Here is a 13,574-nt window from a genome sequence, read left to right as displayed (position 1 = left end):
CCCCTAAAAACGAAAAACATTTGTCATAAGAAACTAGCTCCCTGGTATACAGAAAATACCCGAGCTTTGAAGCAAGCTTCCAGGAAATTGGAACGGAAATGGCGCCACACCAAACTGGAAGTCTTCCGACTAGCTTGGAAAGACAGTACCGTGCAGTACCGAAGAGCCCTCACTGCTGCTCGATCATCCTACTTTTCCAACTTAATCGAGGAAAATAAGAACAATCCAAAATTTCTTTTTGATACTGTTGCAAAGCTAACTAAAAAGCAGCATTCCCCAAGAGAGGATGGCTTTCACTTCAGCAGTGATAAATTCATGAACTTCTTTGAGGAAAAGATCATGACCATTAGAAAGCAAATTACGGACTCCTCTTTGAATCTGCGTATTCCTCCAGGGCTTAGCTGTCCTGGATCTGCACAGCTCTGCGAGGGCCTGGGATCGGGAGAGACACTTAAGTGTTTTAGTACTATATCTCTTGACACAATGATGAAAATAATCATGGCCTCTAAACCTTCAAGCTGCATACTGGATCCTATTCCTACTAAACTGCTGAAGGAGCTGCTTCCTGTGCTTGGCCCTCCTATGTTGAACATAATAAACAGCTCTCTATCCACCGGATGTGTACCAAACTCACTAAAAGTGGCAGTGATAAAGCCTCTCTTGAAAAAGCCAAACCTTGACCCGGAAAATATAAAAAACTATCGGCCTATATCGAATCTTCCATTCCTCTCAAAAATTTTAGAAAAAGCTGTTGCGCAGCAACTCACTGCCTTTCTGAAGACAAACAATGTATACGAAATGCTTCAGTCTGGTTTTAGACCCCATCATAGCACTGAGACTGCACTTGTGAAGGTGGTAAATGACCTTTTAATGGCGTCAGACCGAGGCTCTGCATCTGTCCTCGTGCTACTAGACCTTAGTGCTGCCTTTGACACCATCGATCACCACATTCTTTTGGAGAGACTGGAAACCCAAATTGGTCTACACGGACAAGTTCTGGCCTGGTTTAGATCCTACCTGTCGGAAAGATATCAGTTTGTCTCTGTGAATGGTCTGTCCTCCGACAAATCAACTGTACATTTCGGTGTTCCTCAAGGTTCCGTTTTAGGACCACTATTGTTTTCACTATATATTTTACCTCTTGGGGATGTTATTCGAAAACATAATGTTAACTTTCACTGCTATGCGGATGACACACAGCTGTACATTTCAATGAAGCATGGTGAAGCCCCAAAATTGCCCTCGCTAGAAGCCTGTGTTTCAGACATAAGGAAGTGGATGGCTGAAAACTTTTTACTTTTAAACTCGGACAAAACAGAGATGCTTGTTCTAGGTCCCAAGAAACAAAGAGATCTTCTGTTAAATCTGACAATTCATCTTGATGGTTGTAAAGTCGTCTCAAATAAAACTGTGAAGGACCTAGGCGTTACTCTTGACCCTGATCTCTCTTTTGACGAACATATCAAGACTGTTTCAAGGACAGCTTTTTTCCATCTACGTAACATTGCAAAAATCAGAAATTTTCTGTCCAAAAATGATGCAGAAAAATTAATCCATGCATTTGTTACTTCTAGGTTAGACTACTGCAATGCTCTATTTTCCGGCTACCCGGATAAAGCACTAAATAAACTTCAGTTAGTGCTAAATACGGCTGCTAGAATCCTGACTAGAACCAAGAAATTTGATCATATTACTCCAGTGCTAGCTTCCCTACACTGGCTTCCTGTTAAGGCAAGGGCTGATTTCAAGGTTTTACTGTTAACCTATAAAGCGTTACATGGGCTTGCTCCTACCTATCTTTCCGAGTTGGTCCTGCCGTACATACCAATACGTACGCTACGGTCACAAGACGCAGGCCTCCTAATTGTCCCTAGAATTTCTAAGCAAACAGCGGGAGGCAGGGCTTTCTCCTATAGATCTCCATTTTTATGGAACAGTCTGCCTACCCATGTGAGAGACGCAGACTCGGTCTCAACCTTTAAGTCTTTACTGAAGACTTATCTCTTCAGTAGGTCATATGATTGAGTGTAGTCTGGCCCAGGAGTGTGAAGGTGAACGGAAAGGCTGGAGCAACGAACAGCCCTTGCTGTCTCTGCCAGGCCGGTTCCCCTCTCCACTGGGGTTCTCTGCCTCTAACCCTGTTGCAGGGGCTGAGTCACTGGCTTGCTGGTGCTCTTTCATGCCGTCCCTGGGAGGGGTGCATCACTTGAGTGGGTTGAGTTACTGACGTGATCTTCCTGTCTGGGTTGGCGCCCCCCCCCTTGGTTTGTGCTGTGGTGGAGACCTCTGTGGGCTATACTCGGCCTTGTCTCAGGATTGTAAGTTGGTGGTTGGGGATATCCCTCTAGTGGTGCGGGGGCTGTGCTTTGGCGGAGTGGGTGGGGTTATATCCTTCCTGTTTGGCCCTGTCCGGGGGTTTCTTCGGATGGGGCCACAGTGTCTCCGGACCGCTCCTGTCTCAGCCTCCAGTATTTATGCTGCAGTAGTTTATGTGTCGGGGGGCTGGGGTTAGTTGGTTATACCTGGAGTACTTCTCCTGTCTTATCCAGTGTCCTGTGTGAATTTAAGTATGCTCTCTCTAATTCTCTCGTTCTCTCTTTCTCTCCGAGAACCTGAGCCCTAGGACCATACGTCAGGACTACCGGGCATGATGACACCTTGCTGTCCCCAGTCCGCCTGGCCTTGCTGCTATTCCAGTTTCAACTGTTCTGCCTGCGGCTACGAAACCCCTACCTGTCCCAGACCTGCTGTTTTCAACTCTTAATGATCGGCTATGAAAAGCCAACTGAGAGACCTGAGCCCTAGGACCATACGTCGGGACTACCGGCCGTGGTGACTCCTTGCTGTCCCCAGTCCGCCTGGCCTTGCTGCTATTCCAGTTTAAACTGTTCTGCCTGCGGTTATGGAACCCCTACCTGTCCCAGACCTGCTGTTTTCAAACTCTTAATGATCGGCTATGAAAAGCCAACTGAGATTTATTCCTGATTATTATTTGACCATGCTTGTCACTTATGAACATTTTTGAACATCTTGGCATGGTTCTGTTATAATCTCCACCCGGCACAGCCAGAAGAGGACTGGCCACCCCTCATAGCCTGGTTCCTCTCTAGGTTTCTTCCTAGGTTTTCGCCTTTCTAGGGAGTTTTTCCTAGCCACCGTGCTTCTACACCTGCATTACTAGCTGTTTGGGGTTTTAGGCTGGGTTTCTGTACAGCACTTCGAGATATTAGCTGATGTAAGAAGGGCTATATAAAATAAAATTGATTGATTGATTGATTGAAAATGTCACATCATGAGTCAGACAGATAGTTTATTAACTGTAATGTCACATCATGAGTCAGACAGATAGTTTATTAACTGTAATGTCACATCATGAGTCAGACATATAGTTTATTAACTGTAATGTCACATCATGAGTCAGACATATAGTTTATTAACTGTAATGTCACATCATGAGTCAGACATATAGTTTATTAACTGTAATGTCACATCATGAGTCAGACATATCGTTTATTAACTGTAATGTCACATCATGAGTCACACAGATAGTTTATTAACTGTAATGTCACATCATGAGTCAGACAGATAGTTTATTAACTGTAATGTCACATCATGAGTCACACAGATAGTTTATTAACTGTAATGTCACATCATGAGTCAGACATATAGTTTATTAACTGTAATGTCACATCATGAGTCAGACAGATAGTTTATTAACTGTAATGTCACATCATGAGTCAGACAGATAGTTTATTAACTGTAATGTCACATCATGAGTCAGACAGATAGTTTATTAACTGTAATGTCACATCATGAGTCCGACAGATAGTTTATTAACTGTAATGTCACATCATGAGTCAGACAGATAGTTTATTAACTGTAATGTCACATCATGAGTCAGACAGATAGTTTATTAACTGTAATGTCACATCATGAGTCAGACAGATAGTTTATTAACTATAATGTCACATCATGAGTCAGACATATAGTTTACTAACTGTAATGTCACATCATGAGTCAGACAGATAGTTTACTAACTGTAATGTCACATCATGAGTCAGACAGATAGTTTATTAACTGTAATGTCACATCATGAGTCAGACAGATAGTTTATTAACTGTAATGTCACATCATGAGTCAGACAGATAGTTTATTAACTATAATGTCACATCATGAGTCAGACAGATAGTTTATTAACTGTAATGTCACATCATGAGTCAGACAGATAGTTTATTAACTATAATGTCACATCATGAGTCAGACAGATAGTTTATTAACTGTAATGTCACATCATGAGTCAGACAGATAGTTTATTAACTATAATGTCACATCATGAGTCAGACAGATAGTTTATTAACTGTAATGTCACATCATGAGTCAGACAGATAGTTTATTAACTATAATGTCACATCATGAGTCAGACAGATAGTTTATTAACTGTAATGTCACATCATGAGTCAGACTCAGATAGGATTATTTCAAATATGTTATTGGACCATAAACAGATATGGCTCATTAACCTTTACGGACCAAATAATGATGATCCACAATTCTTTGACAATATATATAATAAATTATCAAGCCTGCAAGCAACTCAAGACAATATTATTATGGTGGGGGATTATAATACTGTTTTAAATAGCTCAATGGACCGTAAAGGAAATCACACCACAAACAATCACCCACATGCTCTTAAGGAAATTGTGAATGTCATGGATACATTAGAACTAGTAGATATATGGAGGCTTAAATATCCTGATCTAGTGAGATATACATGGCGGAGACTGAATCAAGCTAGTCGTCTTGACTTCTTTCTTATCTCATTCTCGTTGGCACCAAAAGTTTAAAAAGTGTTGATAGGGGACAGAATGCGGTCGGACCATCATATAATAGGCATATACATTACTCTTACTGAATTTCCACGTGGGCGAGGATATTGGAAATTTAATCAAAGCCTATTGGATGATAATTTATTCATAATTAGAACAAAGGAATTTATAACTGACTTTTTCCAACATAACATAGGTACAGCGAATCCCCTTATTGTATGGGACACCTTTAAATGTGCCTTTAGAGGCCATGCAATTCAGTACTCATCTCGAAAACAAAAGCAATTTAGGTCAAAAGAGTTTATACTAAGAAAGGAAATAGAAAATCAAACAGAACAAATAGATGGCAATAAAAACTGTAACATAGAGGCTCAGAATAAATTAGAGGAAAAACAAAAAGAAATGGAGAAACTTATTCAAGAAAGATCAAGTGTAATATATTATAAAAAATAAAGCAAACTGGATGGAATATTGGGAAAAATGCACAAAATTATTTTTAAATCTTCAACATAGGAATGCTACCAAAAATAACTTAATGAAACTGGTTACAATTGACGGAGTCACCCATAATTCACCAAATTATATTTTGAAGGAAGAAACAAAGTACTTTAAGCATATGTTTTCTTTTCAGTCGCTTCCATCTCCTCTAACTGAAGCTAATTGTAGAGATTTTTTTTCTATTGATAATGTCAAATTAACAGCCACACAGAAAGACTCATGTGAAGGTGAAATTACAGAGGAGGAACTTCTGGATGCAATTAAAGACTTTAAGTCCGGGAAAACTCCAGGGTTGGATGGCATACCAGTCGAGGTATACCAAACCTTTTTTGATATACTAAGCAGACCGTTATTAGCATGTTTTAACCACTCCTATGTAAATGGTAGATTATCTGACACTCAAGAAGAAGGTCTGATCTCATTATTATTGAAACAGGATACAAGTGGAAAATATAAAGATCCAGTCCATTTACAAAATTGGAGGCCCCTTACACTTCAGTGTTGTGATGCAAAAATCCTAGCAAAATGTATAGCGCATAGAATTAAAAAGGTATTGTCGGATATTATTCATTCTAATCAGACAGGTTTTTTACATGGAAGATACATTGGAGATAATATAAGGCAAGTATTGGAAACAATAGAACACTATGGAAAATATGGGAAACCAGGCCTGCTATTCATAGCAGACTTCGAAAAGGCATTTGATAAAGTTCGACTGGGGTTTATATATAAATGCCTGGAGCATTTCAATTTAGGAGAATCTCTTATAAAATGGGTCAAAATCATGTATAGTAACCCTAGGTGTAAAATAGTAAATAATGGCTATTTCTCAGAAAGTTTTAAACTGTCAAGAGGAGTGAAACAAGGATGTCCACTATCGGCATATCTATTTATTGTGGCCATCGAGATGTTAGCTATTAAAATCAGATCCAATAATAATATCAGAGGATTAGAAATACAGGGCTTAAAAATAAAGGTGTCATTGTACGCTGATGATTCATGTTTTCTTTTAAATCCACAACTAGAATCCCTCCACAGCCTCATAGAGGATCTAGATACATTTTCTAACCTCTCTGGATTACAACCAAATTATGACAAATGTACTATATTACGTATTGGATCACTAAAAAATACAATTTTTACATTACCATGTAGTTTACCAATAAAATGGTCTGATGGTGATGTGGATATACTCGGAATACATATCCCAAAGGAAATAAATGATCTCACTTCAATAAATTTTAATAGAAAGCTAGCAAAAATAGATAAGATCTTACTACCATGTATTCACTAACTGTAAGTCGCTCTGGATAAGAGCGTCTGCTAAATGACTAAAATGTAATGTAAATGAAAGGAAAATACCTGTCAATTTGTGGAAAAATCACCCTGATTAACTCTTTAGTATTATCCCAGTTTACCTATTTGCTTATGGTCTTGCCTACGCCTAGCGAACAGTTTTTTAAATTATATGAGAAAAAAATATTCAATTTTATTTGGAATGGCAAGCCAGACAAAATTAAAAGAGCATATTTATATAATGAATATGAATTCGGAGGACAGAAATTATTTTTTTATTTTATTTTTTTATTTCACCTTTATTTAACCAGGTAAGCCAGTTGAGAACAGGTTCTCATTTACAACTGCGACCTGGCCAAGATAAAGCAAAGCAGTGCAATAAAAACAACACAGAGTTACATATGGGGTAAAAAACATAAAGTCAAAAATACAACAGAAAATATATATACAGTGTGTGCAAATGTAGCAAGTTATTTTTTTTATTTTTTTATTTCACCTTTATTTAACCAGGTAAGCCAGTTGAGAACAGGTTGAGAATATTAAATATTAAAGCATTAGACCTATCACTAAAAGCTTCAGTCATACAAAAGTTATACTTAAATCCGAACTGGTTCTCAAGCAAATTAGTAAGATTGTCTCACCCAATGTTCAAGAAAGGCCTTTTTCCCTTTATTCAGATTGCAACCTCTCACTTTCAGTTATTTGAAAAGGAAATAATCTCCCAAATGTCACTATTTCTAAAACAAGCCATAGAAAGTTGGTTGCAATTTCAATTTAATCCTCCAGAAACAACAGAACAAATAATGCAACAAATATTGTGGTTAAATTCAAATATACTAATTGACAAAAAACCTTTATTTTTTGACAGAATGTTTAAAAAAGGTATAATCTTCGTTAATGATATCATCGGTAGGACTGGTGGAGTTATGTCGCACATGCAGCTAACAAAAACATATGGAAATGTCTGCTCTACCCAAAATTACAACCAAATAATTGCAGCCTTACCGCAAAAGTGGAAGAGGAAAGTGGAAGGGGGAGAAAGTAAGGAACTTGTCTGTCGGCCTTGCATTAAATAACATAATTGGTTAAGGAAAACTGTGATAAATAAAAAAGTATATCAGTTTCACTTAAGGACCAAAGGATTGACAGCCGTCCCATATAGATTGCAAAATAGTTGGGAAGAGATCTTTGACGTACCGATCCCATGGCATAGTGTTTATGAACTGACACGCAAAACGACACCAGATTCAAAAATTAGAATCTTTCAATTTAAATTATTATATAAAATTCTTGCTACCAATAGAATGTTATTTATATGGGAGATACAATCTTCCCAGCTCTGCAGGTTTTGCTGTGAAGAGACAGAATCATTAGATCATTTGTTTTGGTTCTGTCCATTTGTAGCTTGTTTTTGGACACAGGTCCAGGAATGGCTAAAGGATTGCAATATTTACCTGGAACTAACCTTGCAGATAGCATTACTGGGTGATCTGAAAAATCATAGTCAATCAATCAATAATATAATAATACTTTTAGCAAAAATGTTTATTTTTAATTCACAATCTGTAGAAGCAATGAGAATAGAAAGGTTCAGAATTTTTGTAAAACATCACAGTACGGTCGAAATATATATGGCAAATAGAAATCCAATATGGATGGTGTTAAGAGATAGATGGGAGGTATTGAATAGAGTTGAAGGATGGGACTAATAACAAATAACAACAAATAATAACAAAGATAGCTAATAATGTAAGCATACTGTGTCCATAATAAGTATATAGGTTGTATGTTGGGAGCTTTTGGGAAGGAGCACAGTTAGAAAGATATGGCATTTAGAAGCAAACCGGATGGACACCATGAAAATGATCGGAGAGGTTGAGAGTAGAAGAAGTTCAGGAGCAAAAAAAAATAATATATATATATATATATATATATATATATATATATATATATATATAATAGAATTATTGTAAAATTAACTCTGTCCATAAGGTGTAGATAGTAAGTATAGACTGGAAGTAGAGGCCTGGGCATTGTTGTTTACTAATTTACTCCAAGTAGGGAAAGGATGGTGGGGTTGAAAAGTAATAAAGGGGAGTATATATATAAAAAATAAAAAAAACATGGGGGATTGGAAGTGATGCAGACAATTACATTGATAGAAGATACAATATATCTGCAATATTAAGCTGATCCATTCCCCCTAAGAAAAAAATAAAAAATAAAAAAAATAAAAAAATAAAGCGCAAGGATGCATGATAAACAGAGTGCAGTCCCTGTAAGACAGAGGATGCTGCATGCATATACAACAAGTCACCATAATCAATTACAGAGAGAAAAGTGGCCTGAACAAGCTTCCATAAGCAGGAAGCAAGCCTTATTATGAAAATAAAAACCCAATTTCAATGTAAGCTTCTTCACAAGATTATCAATATGAACTTTAAAGGACAACTTGTCATCCAACCATTTACCTAGGTATTTGTAGGATGACACTTTTTCAATGGATAAGCCACCAGATGTGACAATGCTAACCTTCTCTGGCTGAGTGCGAGCTCTGGTAAAGGTCATGAATTTAGTTTTTGTACATTCAAGACCAGTTTGAGACCATAAAGGGAGGCCTACAGTGACTGAAAAGCAGTTTGGAACTCTTCAACAGCCTGAACCAGAGAAGGAGCACATTACATTGACATTTTAGTCATTTAGCAGACGCTCTTATCCAGAGTGACTTACAGTTAGTATGAATATATGACTATATCATCTGCATATACAGTGCATTCGAAAAGTATTCAGAACCCTTGACTTTTTCCACATTTTGTTACGTTACAGCCTTATTCTAAAATTGATTAAATTGTTTTTTCCCCTCATCAATCTACACACAATACCCCATAATGACAAAGCAAAAACAGTTTTTTTAGAAATTTGAGCAAAGTTATAAAAAAATGTAAACTTAAATATCACATTTACGTAAGTATTCAGACCCTTGACTCAGTACTTTGTTGAAGCACCTTTGGCAGCAATTACAGCCTCGAGTCTTGTTGGGAATGACGCTACAAGCTTGGCACACCTGTATTCGGGGATCCTGCAGATCCTCTCAAGCTCTGTCAGGTTGGATGGGGAGCGTCGCTGCACAGCTATTTTCAGGTCTCTCCAGAGATGTTAGATCGGGTTCAAGTCCGGGCTCTGGCTGGGCCACTCAAGTACACTCAGAGACTTGTCCTGAAGCCACTCCTGCATTGTCTTGGCTGTGTGCTTAGGGTCGATGTCCTGTTGGAAGGTGAACCTTCGACCCTAGTCTGAGGTCCTGAGCGCTCTGGAACAGGTTTTCATCAAGGATCTCTCTGTACTTTGCTCCATTCATCTTTCCCTCGATCCTGACTATTCTCCCAGTCCCTTCTGCTGAAAAACTTCCGCACAGCATGATTCTGCCACCACCATGCTTCACCATAGGGATGGTGCCAGGTTTCCTCCAGACGTGACGCTTGGCATTAAGGCCAAAGAGTTCAATCTTGGTTTCATCAGACCAGAGAATCTCGTTTCTCATGGTCTGAGTCCTTTAGGTGCCTTTTGGCAATCTCCAAGTGGGCTGTCATGTGCCTTCTACTGAGAAGTGGCTTCCATCTGGTCACGCTACCATAAAGGTCTGATTGGTGGAGTGCGGCAGAGATGGTTGTCCTTTTGGAAGGTTCTCCCATCGCCCACAAAGGAACTCTGGAGCTCTGTCAGAGTGGGTTCTTAGTCACCTCCCTGACCAAGTCCCTTCTCCACCGATTGCTCTAGGAAGAGTCTTGGTTGTTCCAAACTACTTCCATTTAAGAATGATGGAGGCCACTGTGTTTTTGGGGACCTTCAATGCTGCAGAGGATTTTTAACCTTCCCCAGATCTGTGCCTCGAAACAATCCTGTCTCGGAGCTCTACGGACAATTCCTTCGACCTCATGGCTTGGTTTTTGCTCTGACATGCACTATCAACTGTGGGACCTTATATAGACAGGTGGGTGCCTTTCCAAATCATTTCCAATCAATTGAATTTACCACAGGTGGACTCCAATCAAGTTGTAGAAACATCTCAAGGATGATCAATGGAAACAGGATGCACCTGAGCTCAATTTTGAGTCTCAGAGCAAAGGGTCTGAATACTTATGTAAAAAGGTATTTCAGTTTTTTATTTTTAATACATTTGCAAACTTTTCTAAAAACCTGTTTTCGCTTTGTCATTATGGGTTATTGTGTGTAGATTGCTGAACATTTTTATCATATTGAATCCATTTTAGAATAAGGCTGCAACGTAACAACATGTGGAAAAAGTGAAGGGGTCTGAATACTTTCCGAATGCACTGTAGATGCAACTTTGCTGGTGTCTGACCCTGACTCAGGGGACTCTTATATGTTGAGTCAGGGTGTGTATATTCTATGTTGTGTATATCTATGTGAATGATCTATTATGTGTAGATCTATGTTGGCCGGGGTGGTTCCCAATCAGAGGCAGCTGTCGCTCGTTGTCTCTGATTGGGGATCATACTTAGGCAGCCTATTGGCACTCGTTAGTTGTGGGATCTTGTTCCGTGAGTAGGCTTGTTTTGTGTTAGCCTTAGGACTTCACGTTTCGTTGGTTTGTTGTTTTGTCGTGTGTTTATCAGTTTAATAAACATGTACGCATTTCACGCTGCGCCTTGGTCTGACCCGTCCTTAAACGAACGTGACAGAAGATCCCACCAAACACGGACCAAGCAGCGTGCCCAGGAGCAGACAGCCTGGACATGGGAGGAGATCCTGGACGGAAAGGGATCCTGGACATATGAGGAGATTCAGGCTGGGATGGATCGCCGTCCTTGGGAGGAGACAGTGGAGGCCCGGTATAGAGAGGAGCAATGGCAAAGCAGAAGGCGCCGGCCGAGGAAGAAGCCTGAGAGACAGCCCCAATATTTTTTTTGGGGGGGGCTAAAAGGGTGGTCGGGGAGCGATGGAGAAGAGGAGGGAGGAGTCCTCACGGGAGGAGGACTGGGCGCGGAGAGTGAAAGAGTCGTACAGTCGGAGATCTCTAATGTCAGTTCCTAGTCCGGTACACCTCGTGCCTGCCCGTTCCTGTTCCTCGCACCAAGCCAGTGGTGCGTGTTTCCAGTAAGACCCGGCCCATTCCTGCTCCTCGCACCAAGCCAGTGGTGCGTGTTCCCAGTCCGGCCCGGCCTGTTCCTGCTCCTCGCACCAAGCCAGTGGTGCTTGTTCCTAGTCCGGTCCGGCCCGTGCCTGCTCCTCACACCAGACCAGTGGTGCGTGTATCCAGTCCGGCACGGCCCGTGCCTGTTCCACTCCGGAGCCAGAGCAATCCGCTCCACCGGGGTCTAGTCCAGCTCCGGTCAGCGGCTCCACTCCGGAGCCAGAGTAGTCCGCTCCACCGGGGTCCAGTCCAGCTCCGGTCAGTGGCTCCACTCCGGAGCTAGAGCAGTCCGCTCCACCGGTGCCTGATCCAGCTCCGGTCAGTGGCTCCACTCCGGAGCCAGAGTAGTCCGCTCCACCGGTGCCAAGTCCAGCTCCGGTCAGCGGCTCCACTCCGGAGCCAGAGTAGTCCGCTCCACCGGTGCCTAGTCCAGCTCCGGTCAGCGGCTCCAGTCCAGAGCCTGAGCGGTCCGCACTACCGGCGCCCGGTCCAGCTCCGGTCAGCGGTTCCAGTCCAGACCCAGACGTCAGCCCCTCTCCAGGTTCGGGGTCTCCCACACCAGGGTCCAGACAGGGCTTGGAGTATCGTGGGAGGAAGGAGAGGGGAAGCAGCGTGCTGAGGTCCAGACCAGACCAGGGGTGCAATAGGGAGCCGGATCCGCCTCCGAGGCGGAATGCCCACCCGGCCCCTACCCTGTTATGTAAAGGTTGTGCGGTCGGAGTCCGCACCTTTGGGGGGGGGGGGTACTGTCACGCCCTGACTCAGGGGACTCTTATATGTTGAGTCAGGGTGTGAATATTCTATGTTGTGTATATCTATGTGTATGATCTATTATGTGTAGATCTATGTTGGCCGGGGTGGTTCCCAATCAGAGGCAGCTGTCGCTCGTTGTCTCTGATTGGGGATCATACTTAGGCAGCCTATTGGCACTCGTTAGTTATGGGATCTTATTCCGTGAGTAGGCTTGTTTTGTGTTTAGCCTTAGGACTTCACGTTACGTTGGGTTTTATTGTTTTGTCGTGTGTTTATCAGTTTAATAAACATGTATGCATTTCACGCTGCGCCTTGGTCTGACCCGTCCTTAAACGAACGTGACAGCTGGTTGCATCCCATTTCCCAGATCATTCATAAAAATTGAGAACAACACAGGAGCTAAAATGGAATTCTGGGGAACACCTTTATTAATCTCAAGAAAGCTAGACTTGTGATTGTCAGTTTATACAAATTGTGTTCTGTGAGAAAGATAGTTCCTAAACCTACAAATTTTAAACTGACTTGACCATCTATATCCCTGAATGTTAATGTTGACTGAAACAGCAAGGGGTGAGGGGTGGGAAAGAATCAGCCATAAACATTAGGTGCTCCTACCCCTAGCCCTGTGGCACAGGGCAGGGCATTGGGGCTTTCCTACTCCTACCCCTAGCCCTGAGGCACAGGGCAGGGCGTTGGGGCTTTCCTACTCCTACCCCTAGCCCTGTGGCACAGGGCAGGGCGTTGGGGCTTTCCTACTCCTACCCCTAGCCCTGTGGCACAGGGCAGGGCGTTGGGGCTTTCCTATGGTTTGACTTCCTACATTAAGGAACTCCAATCATAGCTTTGATCATTTTACTGTATATATTCTTCCTTTTTTATTATTACCATTTATACCAGATTAACTACAGCACACATCATTTTAGGATTTAGACTGATTTTGTACACAGCAAAAAGTCCAGTGTTGAATTAACTCCCACAGAGTTGATTTCAACACTTTTTGAGGGTTTATATAGGTCCACACTCTCCAGAGTTAAATTAACACT

This window comes from Coregonus lavaretus (genome assembly GCF_964263955.1).
Source record: "Coregonus lavaretus genome assembly, chromosome: 29".
Lineage (NCBI taxonomy): Eukaryota > Metazoa > Chordata > Actinopteri > Salmoniformes > Salmonidae > Coregonus > Coregonus lavaretus.
The sequence above is the reverse complement of the archived record's forward strand: the minus strand, read 5'-3'. Positions refer to the sequence as shown.